The sequence below is a fragment of the Sciurus vulgaris genome (genome assembly GCF_902686455.1).
Source record: "Sciurus vulgaris genome assembly, chromosome: 19".
In the NCBI taxonomy this organism is placed as follows: domain Eukaryota; kingdom Metazoa; phylum Chordata; class Mammalia; order Rodentia; family Sciuridae; genus Sciurus; species Sciurus vulgaris.
The window spans coordinates 2,501,460-2,518,747 of NC_136480.1; the positions used below are offsets into that span (position 1 = coordinate 2,501,460).

The 17,288-nt window shown below is 40.2% G+C and overlaps 1 pseudogene across 1 annotated transcript in view; it reads left to right on the forward strand.

Moving 5' to 3' along the window:
- Positions 1-1,036: 1,036 nt before the first annotated feature.
- LOC306650424 (vomeronasal type-1 receptor 90-like) overlaps positions 1,037-17,288 on the forward strand; it is a 39,993-nt pseudogene continuing 23,741 nt past the window's right edge. Inside the window, exons 1-2 of the transcript in view lie at positions 1,037-1,043; positions 1,286-1,414. The product of the transcript in view is annotated as a vomeronasal type-1 receptor 90-like (transcript). The remainder of the gene's footprint in view (positions 1,044-1,285; positions 1,415-17,288) is intronic.

Sequence of the window (17,288 nt, forward strand, 5' to 3'; positions counted from 1 at the left end):
GTGTTACCCGAGCATGTGTATTTCCAAGTGTCCAAGATAATGGCCTTCCTTAGAGAATCGATGGGAGGCAGTAGTGAGATCAAGTGGGTCACTGGTCAACTTGCTCTGCAATCCCAGGTAAGCACTTTGCTCTATCTATCTTCCATACTCCCAACTGGTAGGATGAGAAGTTTGGACACCTCTAATGCCTCATCCCAGAGCAAGGATCATACCTCAGTCCCCTTTGCCACAAAAAGTCTAGACCCTGGTGCTTCCTTGTGAAACCTCAAGTGCACCCTGGAAGCACCCCAGGGGACCACAGCGTTAGGCTTCACTCCCTGCTTTGGGGATGCAAACTGGCAGCAGAAGAAAGGCAGACTCCCAATTTCATCTCCCATCTCTGTTGGGTGACCCTGGGTGCCTCCTTTCCCAGTCCATTCTGATGTGGGAGGGTCACTGACAAGTCAGTGAAAATCATTGTTGTCTGCCTGTCAGGCATAGCAAGTGGAGTTGGGTGGAGCCAAAGTGATGGGCGGAAGTGAATGGGGCAGGGCCTCGGGGAGCAAGTGGAGGCCAAAGGATGGGCGGAGCTGATGGGCGGAGCCAAACTCCAGACTGAGTGGAGCCCAACCCTTAGGAGTAGCAGGTGGGGCGGGGCCTAGGGAAGCAAGTAGGACCCGTCTAATGGGCGGAGCTTCAGGGGCGGAGCCAAACTCCAGACTGAGTGGAGCCCAACCCCTAGGTGGAGCGGGTGGGGCGGGGCCTAGGGAAGCAAGTAGGACCCGTCTAATGGGCGGAGCTTCAGGGGCGGAGCCAAACTCCAGACTGAGTGGAGCCCAACCCTTAGGAGTAGCAGGTGGGGCGGGGCCTAGGGAAGCAAGTAGGACCCGTCTAATGGGCGGAGCTGCAGGGGCGGAGCCAAACTCCAGACTGAGTGGAGCCCAACCCCTAGGAGGAGCGGATGGGGCGGGGCCTAGGGAAGCAAGTTGGAGGCGAGTCTCAACCGGGCTCCCAGTTGAGCTCAGCGAGCGAATGAGCTGGCTGGCGAGCTGCCGCCATGGCGGGTATGTCCTCAGCAGGGGAAGGGAGCCACAAGAAGTGCATATGTCTGGCAATCCTATCAGAAGTCGCTGTGGACCCAGCGGGGAGCAGTGCCCTTGGGCTCTCGGGGCAGAAAAGTGACCTCCGAGTCTGCTCCGTTGGGGCCTCAGTTTCCCACCTCCACAAAAAGAGGCCATGGAGGGAGGCTGAGGACGCTGCAGGCAGCCTTCCTGAGTCCTTTCCTGTGGACTTTCCGTGTGTTCAGGTGGGTTGGAGTCCGTGGGCTCTGTGGGAGGAGTCCTGGGGAATGTCACCTTAGAGACACTGGTTTTTGGGAGCGACCATTGTCCCCACGTGTTCACAGAGGCTTTTCCTGGTGCCTGCTGTGTAGACGGTGAGACCTGGAGGTCCAAGAGGGTAAGCTTGGGGTGCGACTGTCCCTTGCTGGACTCTGGTCTGGATCCCACAGTCCACCACACTCATCTATGTGCTCCTGGCACCTGGGAAGTGAGAAAATCATAGGTGGGGAGATGGCCTTGACCCTGCAGAGGACGTCACACTTCATAGGTGAATTTTCTAGAATACAACCTATAAGGGTGGGGAAGATATTGGAATAATTAAAGTCATGTTTTGTTAAGTCACTATTTTTTGGTGGTTGTTTTCTTATTCAGTAATGTTTTCATATTTTTTTGGTGGTTGTTTTCATATACCCAGGAGTGCTTAACCACAGAGCAACATCCCCAGCCCTTTTTTTATATTTTATTTTGAGATAGGACTCCCCAAGTTGCTGAAGCTGGGTTTGAACTCTTCATCCTCCTGTGTCATCTTCCTGAACTGCTGGAATTACAGGCATGTGCCACTGTCCCTGGCTTACCTGAGCTTTTAAAATTTAAATTTGTGGCCCTCTGATGTACTGTATCCAATCACTGTTTAATATTAGGCCTCTGTTTTTCCAGATAAATTTAAGATTGTCATTGGGCAAAAGAATATGAGTCTTGTTGGCTTTCTCCAGAAACCCAGGCCCAAAAGAAGTCTGGGAGCTAAGATTTACTTTTAGGCGTGTCTCCTGCAGATTTTGGTTTTATCCATGTCTCAGTCCCACATTCTCCATTTGTAAAATGGTGCTCCTGATCCCTACTTGCTGGTGTTGTGAGAATTCAGAGGTTGTATAAACAGGCTTTGAAAGCCGTGCTAATGGGGACAGGAGAGCAGGGCTCTTGTTAGACCACATAGCATAATGGGGTGCTCTGGAACAGGTCCTCATTTCTCCCCAGGAACCCAAAACTGCACTTGAGTTCATGACTTGTGATTTGTGCTTGATCATGTTGCAGCCCGTCTTGCGTTTTTCTGCAGACATCTTAGAGCATGTGACAGCTGGGCTGTGTCAGCTGTGTGGGTCACGGTCAAACCCACAGAGGAGCCTGTGCACCTATCCACACACAGCTTGCATTTCTACTAATCCAAAGGCATCAGCACCTTGAGTGCAAGAGATCATTTTAGCCTTTCCCCTTCCACGTTGCAGACCTCTGGTTTACTTATGCCTTCCCTTGCTCTGGGTGTTCTTGGTGACCTCCTGCTCTGCTCTTCATACCCACTCTGAGCAAGTCTCCTCATCTTGAGCTCTTTCCATTTGTGGCCCACCTCCTTTCTCAGCTAAGCCACTTTTCTCTTTGACCCATGATGTCATGACCTGTTGTGCTCTGTCTCTTCTGCTAGGTCTGAACACACACAGAGGAAGGAGACCCAGAATGTGGACCACCTGGTACCCTGGATGAGCACATCTACAGCAGGTGAGCTTGCAAGTGTAGCACAGGTCCTTATAGGAAGTGGTCACTCTGTGGAGTAATGGCCATACCGTGGAACTGCTGAAGGCCCGAGAACACAAGTCGTCCACCTGGTTCCTGCTGTGTGTGACTGATGGGTTCAGGTAAGTGTTTGATGACTGATGTATGGGTGTCCTTCAGCAAGAAGTGGAGGAAAATGCAGGGATAGTCTTTTAATTTCATTGCCTGTGCATGAAACACATATTTCTTTTTTTTATTTTTTATTTTTATTTAGCTTTTAATTTTTTACAGACTGCATTTTGATTCATTGTACACAAATGGAGTACATAATTTTGTTCTATGGTTGTGCACAACGCAGATTCATACCATTCGTGTAATCATACATGTTCATAGGGCAATGATATCTGTCTCATGCTACCATTTTTCATACCCCCTCCCTCTCATTTTCTTCTACACATTCTAAAGTTCCCCCATTTTTCCCTCATTCCCCACCCCCACCCCCATTATGTATCATCTTCCACTTATCAGGGAAAACATTCGGCCTTTGGATTTTGGGCTTGGCTTATTTCACTTAGCATGATATTCTCCAATTCCATCCATTTATTTGCAAATGCCATCATATTATTCTTCTTTATGGCTAAATAGTATTCCATTGTGTATTTATACCACAGTTTCTTTATCTATTCATCTGTCGAAGGGCACCTAGGTTGGTTCCACGGTCTACCTATTGTGAACTGAGCTGCTATAAACATTGATGTGGCTGTGTTACTGTGATTTGCTGATTTTAGGTCCTTTGGGTATAAACCGAGGAGTGGGATAACTGGGTAAAAAGGTGGATCCATTCCAAGTTTTCTTAGAAATCTCCACACTGTTTTCCAGAGTGGCTGCACCAATTTGCAACTCCATGAGCAATGTACAAGTGTGCCTTTTTCCCTACATCCATGCCAACATCTATCATTGTTTGTGTTCTTGATAAAAGCCATTCTAATTAGAGTAAGATGAAATCTTGAGTTGTTTTAATTTGCATTTCTCTAATTGCTAGAGATGTTGAACACTCTTTCATATATTTAATTGCCTGTGTGTCTTCTTCTGTAAAGTGTCCGTCCAGATCCTTGGCCCATTTATTGATTGGTTTCTTTGTATTTTTGTTGTAAAGTTTTATAAGTTCTTTATAAATTTTGGAGATAAGTGCTCTATCTGAAGTGTGTGTGGAAAAGATTTTCTCCCACTCTGTAGGCTCTCTCTTCACATTCTTGATTGTATCCTTTGCTGGAAACAGATATTTCTTAACTTCTTGTTCAAAAAAAAGAAATCACTGTTGAAGCTCACTTTGAAAGACCCAGCCAGTCCAAGGACCTTCACAGATAGTTCTGATCTTTTCATTGTATCAGTCTCTGCATGTGATCTGTAGTGGTTTACTACTAGAACGCATGCTAGTTGCAGGGAAGAAAAGTTTCTACATATCTCTTGCTTAACATAAAAACGTTTATCTTTCATGATCTGTGCCGTCTGATGTGATCTGCAGGGGAATCTGCACAGCTGCCCTAGAAGGTGTCTAACTTCCAAACACAAAGAACATGTGCTGTCAAATCCTCATCAACTGCCTGGATCATGGGGCAGTAAAACTGAGTGAAACATTTATATGAAGAATGTCATTGGCATTTTAATTTTAATAGGAATTGCATTGAATCTGTGTAGCACTTTTGGTAGTATGGCCATTTTGACAATATTAAATCTGCCTATCCAAGAACATGGGAGGTCTTTCCCTCTGAATAAGGTCTTTTTCAATTTTTTCCTTTAGTGTTTAGTACCTTTCATTGAAGAGAACTTTTACCCCTTTTGTTAGATTGATTCCCAATTATTTTGTTTTTATGACATTTGATAGTAAATGGATGAATCTGGAGACTACCGTGCTCAGTGAAATAATGGTTGATTGTTTTCTGTGGTATGTTGATACTAACACAAATAACTTTCCTCTCTGCATATATGAATGCATCACAGTAAAACTCCACATCATGTGCAGACACAAGACTGGGATTCTAATTAACATAAGTCATTTATGTTTGTATAAATAGGTCAAAATAGACTCTACCATCATGGATAACTAAAAAGAATAAATGAAATAAGTATAAAGTATGAATAAGCTATAAACATTCAAACATTTGCATACTTACAGATCCAAAATTAAAGGAAAAAAGGGAGGAAGATTTAGAAAAAATAATGGACTAAGTATTTTTCAAGCCTAATGAAAGTATGTTAACCAAAACCTGGAATGAATCCTACATCAAAACATTGTCATAATACACAGAAATATAAGTGGTACTTTGTGTTTGAACTTCCAGAAAGAAGAAGGAGGTCTTAAAAGTGGTGCATGCCCTCCAAAACAAACAGCAAGCAGGGATATAAGATAACTTCTTTGGTAAGGGAGACCCTGGAACCCAGAAGACAGCATGTAGTAGGGTTCTCTAGAGGAACAAAATCAACAGGAAGTATGATTATAGAAAGGAGATTTATTAGATTGGCTTACACAATCCAAAGCTGGATAGTCCACAATGGCTGTCTGCAGCTGGAGAGCTGGAAAAACCAGCAGCTGTGCAGTTCAAGAGGCAGAAGCCCCACAACAAGAAGGATCAACAGTGCTACCATAGTCTGAGATCAAGGGTTCTGGAAGCTACCTGGAGAATCACTGGCAGAGTCTGCTTTGGGAAGAGTGAAGAAGCAAAAGTCTGATATCCTCAGATGATCAAAGCAGTGATCAACAACCCATTCAAGCAGAGCTGAACTTGCGTCTGCATCTGCTTCCTTGTACTTCCAACTTTTATTTCATTCAAGCCACCGTCCTGCTGGGCAGTTCTGCCAGTACTTAGGGAGAGTCTCCAGTTCACTGTTCAACATTCTAATCATTCCTAGGCCCGCCCTCATGGACACACCCAGAAAGGTCTTAATCATCTGCATCTCTCAATCCAATCAAGTTGACAATTCAAATTAACCTTTACACAGCAAGACCTTATCTTAAAAGTGTAGACAAAAACAAACTTTTATTCCCTCTAAATTTATATATGCAGACCAAATAATTTCTTAAAATAGAGTTAAAAATGACTTTTTTCAAGTCTGACACCTGAAAGCATTAATCCATAGTGCATATGCAAATAGAATATGCACAACAGAAGTTGTCCAGGATTCAGGTAAATGAGAAGTGGTAGGAACATGGACCCATGGATAGAAATGAAGAGACAAAAGAGTGATAAATATCTAGAAGAATTCCAGACATTATGTTGAAGTGGGTGGCAAAGAATGGCAGCAGAATATGTCCATGCATCCCTTCTGCTCATGATCCCGTTTCTTATTGGACTTCACTTTGAAAACACATGTACAGTGATAAAATGAGGAAGAATTTCACCCTGGCAATGACAGGCATCAAAGGAAGCACAGGGCTGTTCTGAGCATGGATCCATGTATGAGTGTAAAGTTTGCAAACCAGGAAGCTAGTCTTCATTTGTTTGTCCTCTCTTCCTTCCTTCCCTCCTTGAAGGAACCATGTACACTACTATATTATAAAATGTTTCAGTGCACAGTAGAGTACTGTTAAGAATAAACACAATATTACACAGCAAATCTCAGGGAAAACTGAAACTTGCCCATTTAAGAGCAATGATCTCTTTCTACTAAACCGAAACCCTGGCAACAAATATGTCACTCTTTCCATGAATTTGACTGTTTAGAACCATGAGCATCTGTCTTTTCGTGATTGGCTAACTTCACTTTTCATAATGTTCTCCAGATAAATTCATGTTATTGCAAATGGCAGGATTTCCTCTTTTAAAGGCTCAGTAAGCTGCCACAGTTTCTCTTACCACCCATATTTCAGTTGCACCAAGTAATTTTACATCTTGGCTGCTGTGGGTAAGGCTGGCACGAACATGGGGGCACCAAAATCTAGTGATACTGACTTCCACTCACTTGCATAGGTTCTCACAGAGCATGGCTGGAACTCATGGTAGATCTACCTCTGGTTCTTTGGAAGATCCCCATACTCATTTAGGTACTGTGGAAAATGATCCATTTTACACTCCCAACAGCACATGTCTTCAACAGTAATGGTTACATTTCTTTTCATATCATAGCCATCCTGACTGCTGTGACAGAATATCTCATGGTGGTTTTGACTTGTATTTTCTTGAAAATTAATTGATGTTGAACGTGTTTTCATTGCTTGTTTACCTTATATGTGTTTTTCCTGGGATGGGATATCTCTTCAAGTCTTATGATATTTTTAATGACACGGTTTTTCTTTTACTAAATTCTAAGAGGTTTTAACAAATGTTGCAAATTAACTTCTTTCTGGACATGTGATTTGAAAATGTGTTCTCCATCGTGTAGGTTGTATGTTAAAAGTTGATGTTTTACCTTTATGTATAGAATCTTTTTAGTTTCATGTCATCCCATGTGTATAACTGACTTGGTTGCCTGCCCTTTTGGGTATTACCCAAGAAATCATTTTCTATTCCAATGTCATGAAAGTTTCCAACTGTCTTCTATAGCAGGTTTACAGATTCAGGTCTCACATGTAAATCTGCAATCCACCTTTATTTTATATTTGTGTGTGGATGTAGGATAAGGGTCCAGTTTCATTCTTTTGCATGTGAATATTTGTTAATGAACTACATTGCCTGTATTTGGCAGTGATTGTAAAGATGTCTTAATGATATTGAATTTGAACTTTTTTCTGGGCACCCTGTTCTTTTCCACTGGTTTAGACTTTACTATTCTGCCAGTGCCATAATTGTGTGTGTGTGTGTGTGAATTTTTGAAGTATTGGTGATGTAACCCAGGGCTCGTGCATGCTGGGTATGGGCTACATCCCTATGATGTATCCCCACTCCCACCTCAGTGTTTATGTTACTATAAACTTGTAATATATTTTAAAATAAGCGTGTGTTTTCATTAGGTTTGTTTTTTGTCAAGATTGCTTTAGCTGTTCAGGGTCTTTTATGATTGCATGTGGCTTTAACTTTCTTATTTCCTATTTCTGAAAAATAAGTTACTGGGATTTAGATAGGGATTGCATCTGATTTGTACATAATTTTTTTCTCAGGAAAGTGTTTTCCATTTTGCCAAGTGCTTCCTTTGTATCCCTGGGAATGTTGTGTGTCCTGTATCCCAGAGATAAATCCCAGACCTTAATGATCTATGATGCTTTCAGAATCTTGAATGCAATATGTTCTCATTCTTCCCAAGCATTTTTTATCTGTGTTCATCAAGTGGATTTTAGTAATTTTTTTTTTTTTTTTTTTGCTTGTAGTATGTTTCCTGGTGTTGGTATACGAGAATGTCAACTTAATAACATGAGTTTGGAATTGTTTCTTTTGCCATTTTTGGAGGAGATAAAGATGGTTTGGTATTAATTGTTTAGTAATTTTGTAGCCTTCAATCATGAAGTGATGTGGTTCCTGGGCCCCTGTTTTGGAGGCTGGGAATGTTTTGTGTTACTGGTTCAATCTTCTCAATCCTTATTGTTCTGTTCAAGTTTTTATTTTGTCATTTCTCAGTGTTCTGAGGTTGTATGTGACCATGGATTTCTCTGTTTCTCTCTGATTATGGTTTGGTTGGTGTGTTGACAGCAATCTTCAATGATTCCTATTATCCCCATGGTATCAGTTGTAATGTTTCCTCATTGATTTCTCATATTCTTTTCTTCCCTATTGTTTGTTCACTTAGCCATTCTGCAGGGAAGATTGTCAACTCTGTTGGCCTCATGAAAAATCAATATTTTGGTTTGGTTGACTCTTACCCATGATCAAAATGCCCTTCATTTATTTCTACTGTGACCTAAATTATTGCCCTTGTTCTGATGATTTGTGGTTTGATTTGATGTTCTTTCTCTAGTTTGTTAAAGGGTCAAGTTAGGTAGCTTACTTGCAGGTGATTTCTACTATGTTTTGTGATATGAGAATGTATTATTCTACAACTCATCACACTCCTCTTGATGTGTCCCCAAATCTAGTATGTTGTAATCTGATTCTTGTTTTTCTCAAGAAATTTTCCGATTTCACTTCTGAATTCTTCTTTGCATGATTGGTTAGAAGGTGTTTAATTTCACATATTTATGATTTACAATTTCCCATCTTTTAATTTTATTTTCATTCCATTTTGCTTGTAAATATACTTGATTTGAAAAAGTGTTGTAAAGATTGAGGAGCCTTAGTTGTGACCTCTTCTCACTGAGTACTGCCCTAAACAATCACAATAGTATATTCTGCTATTGGCTGGGTGTTTGTTGCTAAATATTGCAAAATATGAAGTCAGGTGGCTTAAATTTAATGATATGATCTTTCATGTAATTCAAGTGCAACCTTGAGAGACCCATGAACCTGATATCTAGGCTCAGTTTTTCCATAAAGTGAAGACAGTCTCATGATGGTAGCCTTTGATTGACATAGATTTGGACTGATACTTGGAGTAAAATATTGTAAATCAATACATGCTTACATTGTTTGATGATTACAATAGGGGAGTCACTTTTTCATTTCCTCAAATTTCATCATTTTAAAGTGGTAGGTATCTCAAATCGCTTCCTCTACTTATGTGGTTGTATGTCCTTATTTAGTGTCGATCCTCGTGACCATATTGACCTATAGAGCATGAGAACTGCTAACCGCAGCCCTGCAGCTGTGCACAGGTGCCCCTCACCCCGCCCTTCCCTGCTCCTTCCACTGCCCCTCCCAGCCTCTGCTAAGGTGCACTTCTATGTGGTCAGTGATTTTAACTTCTATTCATGAGTGAGAACAAGCGGTATTTGTGTAAAAAGACAATTCTAAACATCATTACACAAAAGTTCATGTTTTCCCACATGTGATGACCATGCCAAATGACAGATCCATCCTTTCACTCACTCACAATATTTGGGTTGGCTCCCATGACAAGCCCAGGAAAGGCACCTGAAAGATTTTATATGAAGCACCTTTGTTTCATACTTTATGCTTCAGTCACGATCACGGGCACACAGCCCAGTTATTCCCTGGCGTCTCTGTACATAAATATGACATGCATCTGTTGTCATGCACCTGCTTCTTTGGAGGAAAATATATGTTATGGAGTGCAACTGAAGAACAGGCCAATCGCCACTGAGAAGTCCAAATCTGAGAGTCTTTCTTAAGCTGACCAGCTGACTATCTCACACAAGGCCCCAAAATGACTATTGGGAGAACAGCCCTGACCACAGGGCTGCAGGGGTTTTTCTACCATAGATCAGTACATCAGTCATAAGTGTCTGTTGCTGTGATTCAAAATTACAAGCTAACATCATGGGATCTGAAATCATTAGCAGAGGGGGAAGTGGGTCAAAACGACCTTACTTAGGTGCAAACTAAAGAACGGTTACTAACATCTAAACAATCACTGTTGACATCACCGTTAACATGGAACATTGCTTAAGAAGCTAGGAATCAAAATGAGAAGAATTTTCCATGATACAAGAATTCCCATTTCGTGGTTTTGTATTGCCCAACGAGTCATGCTAAGCAACTGTTGAAGGGTACAGAGGAGGGGTGTTCCCATGGGAGAAGCATTCCCTGCATAACGTGGGGTCTCAAGGTAAAATGGAGTCTGTTTAGTCATTGCCCAAATAGCCTGGCCTACAACAGTTCCGTGGAGCGAGATCTGTCAGCCCATCACATATATACTGATGAAGCTTTAAAATAAGTTTATATATATATATACATGTATATTATCTTTTTTATTTATTTTTATTGTAAACAAATGGTATACATCTTGTTTCTCTTTACTTGAAGTAGAGGGATACCACTTGTGTAATCATTGTATCATCTTTTATATATAACATTATAAAATGAAATTAAAAGGATACTTCTAAAATTCTGTTTTCCTATGTGATTTTTTGTGACATGGAGACTTTGCTTTACTTGTGCTTGTTTTCAAACTTGAACTATTCCAGCATTGTAAAACAGCATTGTAAAACTTTCAGTAACATATTATAATCATCTATAAGTCAAAGCACTAGATGAAATTCAGTGTTACTTCAAAGAATGCAGTCATGCAAACCCAAATGTTTTGTAAAACTAGGAATGAGAAGAGGTCACAAATTTGCAACAATATGTAGAAATTAAGACATCTGTTTATTGTTGCTTTAAAATGACTGGAAAGAATAACTTTTCTAAAGGTGAAATTCCACATGAGTAGCATGAAAGATGAATCTCCTTTCTCCAGAATGTAGAGGAGATTGAGTAAATACCAACTACAAAAAATAACTGTCAAACTAGGAAAGATTTCATGTTTCTGGAGTTTTCCAGGTGTGTTCAATTCTTTTCTTTTTCTTTTTTTTAGTACCAGGGATTGGACCCAGAGCACAGGTTCTTTCTGTGTTGTATAGGGCCTTCCTCATTTAATGAGGCTGACTTTGAACTCACAGTCCTCCTGCCTCAGCCTCCTGTGCCCCTGGGATTACATTCCCGTGCCACTACACTTTGACCTCTGTTCAAATCTTAGATCACATACTAATGTGTAAGTAAAACACACATCAAATATATGCCTTATTCACTTAGATATTGTGTAATATGTAAATATTGTAAAGAAGAGTATGTAGCCATGTCTGTGTTAGTATCTCATTTATATTAGAAAGCATTCTGGTGAATAGAATCCCTTCCTAAAAACAAGTTAAAAGAAATTATCTAACATACCCACTCCCAGCCTTGACTCCTCCCAGTCACATCTGCCTAGCACCGAAGAGTCCTAGAGGCTCAGGGACAAGATAAGAACTCCCTGCGCTCAGCAGGCTGATCAAGGGACCTCCTCAACTACGGCTATTGTGCTGCAAGAGTATCTGGATAATACAGTATTCCAAGAAAAACAATCATGTTTTATAAACTACAGACAGAAAACTACCCTCAAAAACACTTCCATAGAGACCTTCCATAGAGAGGAACATAAATCTCTCTACATGGGCTTTACATTGTGGTGCATGCCTGTAACTTTAGCAGCGTGTGAGGCTGAGGCCGTATTCATGGCCAGACTTAGCAACCTAGTGAGTCCCTAAGCAAATTAGTGAGACCTTATCTCTAAATAAAATACAAAGAGGACTAGGGATGTAGCTCAGTGGTTAAACACCCCTGGGTTCAATCTCTGATATAATAACAATAAAAATAATAATAGGAGAACATCATGGTTTGGCTTGTCTTTTCCATATAGTTCAACTGACCACTGCTCCTGTCTCCTTCTGCATGCTAAGGTATGATGGACAAATGTGATCTGTGTTGTGGGACTGGTTCTGTTTCATGTGGATTTGGGACTCAGAGAAAATTGGGCAGCAAGCTCTGCTTTGCAGCACAGTTATAGTTGGAAAACTATGAAGAGCACTAAGGAGAAACAGCTTGCACATCAGGGACTGTTTGCAGAGCCCATGTGAAAGATGTGAGCTACGGGAATACAGAGGAAAAAACCTGGAGACTATCTGGCCAAATGAATGGCAGCTATTCCCGGAAAATAAGGCTGACAATAATACTTTGTTTCTGTAAATTGGAAGAATTGAAGAACAGCTCAGCATTCACAATTGCAGCTAGACACTAACAACCTTTTAAAGTTTGTCTTCAGAAATATTAGAAGAAAAATTATTCTTCTAACAATGCAGTATCAGAAGCCTCCAAAGGAGCTTCATCATGGACACTAAGCTGTCATTACTGGGAAACCCAAACATACCTACAGGAGAATATGTTCCCCTGATGAGTTCAATAATGACAAGTGAAGTTCAGTTCACTTTGGGAAGAAGAACAGGAAATAAGTTTACATTTCTTTTGTAAATGCATGTTCATGAATAGATGTACTGATAAAATGAGCTCTGAGCATACAGACCAGGACAGGATGAAGTTCAACCTCTCCTAATATTCTTCCTACCAAAATGTCTTTCATACACACTCATTATTAGAAAGGAGAATTTTAATAAAAAGTTGATGAGGAAATTTATTACTTCCCTCACTGTTTTTATGGAAGTAAATCACATATAAAGCAGGAGATAGCACATAAGGCATATCTATTGTAAGTTGTGTTATAATTTCTGATTAAAAGTAAATAGAAACCTGAGATAATTGACATTTTATGGAAAACAGTTACTAATATTTTATGCCTCAAAATTAAAGGATGACATATCCTAGGAAGATTTCCTTCATTGTACTTTGCGGAGCAGAGTTGCCTGGTGTAGTATAGTGGTTAGAGATGAATTTCTCTTCTAAAGCTACAAAAAAAAAAAAAAACCCTCATTAAAAGATTCAATTTGCATTTCAAAGTCCTCCTACATGCCCCGTGTCCTCACTCACTGCATCTGGGACAGAGATTCACTGGTCTGGATGGATGAGGGGTACTTGGTGCATCTGAGAATAACCTGCTTAGTTTTAAGGAAAGAGTGCTGTGAGCTCATCTCTCTACAGTCTGTAATTTTAGTGTCTCTAGTAAGGTGACGAGATCCCAGTGGGGAGCACAGAACTATGGAGTCCCCAGTGGAACATTTCACTTGCCCCTTGATTGGATTCTGTCCTTGATAATAGTCATGTGGGGAGAGTGGTGGTCAAAGTTTCCTATGATTTCCCTTGACAAAAATTGTGTCCCAATCATGTAGACAACCCAACTTCTCACTTTGTTTCAAAGTTTAAATTAACCCATACCCATTCCACATATTGTGATGCCTGGGTTCTGGAGTGAGAGATTCCCAGTGTCTCCTGTGGCTCCGAAGTTACTCTCTCTATAATGTCTGAAGGGTGCCTTCTTCCCTACTCCATTCTCAGAGTGATCACCTGGATTCCTGGCACACCTTGATTTCCAGACTGAAGATTTTCGAATTCAAGCTGTGAGTCACATTAAAGTGCACTTGAAACCAAATAGAAAAACTGGCAGAGCTGGAGGCTGTGGTTGAGGTGATGGAGGCAGAGGGAACACACTTGAAGCTGAGGCAGAGTCTGAGCTGGGCTCCACTCTGCTGGGACCCTGAGAAGTCATTCCTCATCCTCATGAGTGGAGATTAAAACAGGATCCTGTGTCCTTTGATAGGAGCCATAGGAATATTTATTTGTACCCTAAGTAATTATACACAAAGTTTTATAAACATTAATAAGACCTGGGACAAAAATGAAATCCCATGACCTACAAGCCTAAAATAAACATGATTATTTTAAGTAGGCCCAGTGATGGTTCACTATTAGAATGTAATACTCTAAAACAACTGTAATCAATATAGTAATAGTTAATAGTGATATAATAGAAGAAAAGATTAGCTATTTCTGAGAGAAATGGATAATTAAAATCAAATGAATACTCAAGAACAATAAATATAGTATTCAGAATGTAAAATTTCCCATGAATGGGTGTGGGAAATATTGGAAATTGCAGAAGTGAGCATCACGAAACTGAAAAACTGGATAATAATCATCCATAGTTATTGAGAGAGAGCTAAAATAAAGATTTACGGCTGGGGATGTAGCTTAGTGGAAAAGGGCATGCTTAACATGGTGAGGACCTAGGTTCAATCCCCAGCATGTAAAATGTGTATAAATTTATTTAGAACAAGAGGTTATCTATCTCAAGTATGTGAGTATACATTCTAACTTTATGTATAATTAGAACTTGGAGAGGAAAAGGGAATAAAGGTAAACATTAAGAAAAAATTATTGCCTAACTTTTTTGAAATGTAATGAGACACATCAAATAAAAATCTCAATGAATCCTAAGAGAAAACACAAGCACATGACAGCTAGACACACTGCGGGAAAGTGCTGATATAGTTTAGACAGGAGGTGTTCCCCAAAAGCCCCTGTGTGAGACAGTACAAGAAGGATGAGAGATGAAATAATTGGGTTATAAGATGTCGAGGGCCATCTGGGACAAGATGGCGCCTGGCAGTGAGCCAAAGGGCGCTGGCTGCAAAAATGAGGAAGTACCTAAAAAGGCTGCTTGCTTTTACTAGTTCCTTGGAGACTTATGACATGTTAACGCCAGGCTCATGGATTGGCTATCTAGAATCATGCCTCTCATGGACAGCTCGTGATTTATGTAGTGTCATGCTGGTATTCCCATGCATGCTCTCCTGTGTGAGAAAAAACTTTGCTATAATTGGCTGATAAGGTAGGATCAGGGGAGAGGAGAGGAGAGGAGGGAGAGAGAAGGAGAGAGAAAGAAGAAGAAGAAGGCAGGAGACACAGAAACAGGGAGGACGCAATAAATCTCGTCAAAATAAGATTAGTGGTGTCTCCTTTCTCTGCACCAGTTCCACTGTACAGAACAATAAGAGCCTTAACTCAGTTAGGGAATTAATTCACTCATAGGGATTAACTGGGTAGTAACTGTGGGTAGGTAGGGTGAAGCTGAAAGAGGTGGATCACTAAGGGCCTGCCTTTAGAAATTTTTTTTGTCATGTTGAGGAGTTCCAGTCTACTTCATGGTGGGCATGTGCTGAGCCAGTTTCCTCCGCACACGCTTCTGCCATGATGTCCTGCCTCACCCACGGCATCTCTACTCCACAGCAATTTGCATTGTCTTGTACATGAGTGTAAGCTCTAACAGTAGTTAAATTCCTTCATTACATTTTTCTGTTTTTGTTAGTTCTATGGAGAATGTCACAAGTATTTTGACAGAGGTTGCATTGAATTTGCCTGTGGCTTTTTGACTGTATGAAATCTGCTTATTCAAGAACATGGGAGGTCTTTCCATATTATAAGGTTCTTTTTATTTATTTTTTCTTCAGTAGCCTATAGTTTTCATGTAGAGATCTTTCATCTCCTTTGTTGGATAAATACCAGCTATATTTTCAGGGTATGGAGAAGTGGGTCGTTTTTCGGATTTCTTTCTCAGTTGAATCACTGCTGTAGAATAGAAAAGTTATTGATTTGTGAGTATTAATCTTGTATCCTGCCACTTTGCTAAATCATTAATCAGCTGCAGAAGTCTTTTGGTGGAGGTTTTGGGAGGCTTCTGGATAAAGAATCATGTCATCAGTGAACACTGACTGGCTTCTCTTCCAACTGGTATCCCCCTAATTTCCTTCTTATGCCTGATTGCCCTGGCTAGAGTATCGAGAACTATATTGAATAGAAGTGATGAGAGGGGAGATCCTTGTCTTGTTCTTGATTTCAGGTGAAATGCTTTCTGTTTTGCTTCATTCAGTATGATGTTGGCTATGGGTTTGCCATATAAATCTTTTACAATGTTTAGTTCCTTCTATCCCTAGATTCCCTTATGTTTTACCATAATTTTTTTGCTGTATTTTATCAAAGACCTTCTCAGTATCTACTAAGGTGATAATTCCTGTTCTTAATTCTATTTAAGTGGTGATTTACATTTATTGATTTGTGTATGTTGAACTAGACTTGTGTCCCTGGGATCAAGCCTATTTGATCATGATGTATTCTCTTCTTAAGTAGTTTTTGAATGAGTTTTTATAATATTTTATTAAGAATTTTTACATCTGTGTTTATCAGGGATGTTGATTTGTAGTTTTTCTGCCTAGTGGGTTCTTTGTCTGATTTTCGTATCAGGGTTATACTGGATTTATAGAAAGTGTTTGGGAGCCTTACTTCCTTTCGAATTGATGGAATAATTTGGGGAAGACTGGTGTTATTTCTTCTTTAGAGGTCTGGTAGAACTTGGTATGCTTTTAAGTGCAGCTTCATTTAACTACTTGATATTGATCTGTTTAGACTTTCTATATTTTCCTGGGTCAATTTGGGTAATTTGTACTTATCTAGAAATCAGTGAACATCCTCTAGATTTTGCAGTTTATTTGAGTATGAATTTTCTAAATATTTTCTGATGACTCTCATGATATCAGCAAACTGTGTGGTAATACCTTGTTTTTCATCTCTGATTTTGCTCATTTGGGCCTTCATTCTCTTTATTTTGGTCACCTTAGCTACAAGTTTATCAATTCTATTTTTTAATCCTTTTTTGGTCGACATGACAGACCAGTCTATTTTCGTATAGTGTACATATCTGTAGTATAATGTATTGTAATTAGGATTCCATTTTTGTGGTTGAACATGATGTGGAGTTTCACTGGTCATGTATTCATATATGAACATAGGAAAGTTTTCTCTAATTCATTCTACTGCCTTTCCCATCCCTATTCCCTCTCCCTTGAGTTCATTTCCCTTTGTGTAATGCAATGACTTCTATTCTTCTCTTCCCCACCTAATGTGTGTGCTAGCATCCATATACCAGAGAGAATATTCAGCCTTTCATTTGGGGGATTGGCTTATTTACTTAGTGTGACAGTCTCCAGTTTCATCCATTGACCAGCAAACGCCATGATTTCATTCTTCATTAATATTCCCTTGTGTAGACACACCACATTTTTTTCAATTCATTCAGCCGTTTCAGGACACCTAGCTATTGTGAATTAAACTGATATAATCATTGATGTGGCTGCATTGCTGCAACAAGCTCATTTTAAGTCCTTTGGGTAGCTACTGAGGAGTGGAATACCTGATTCCA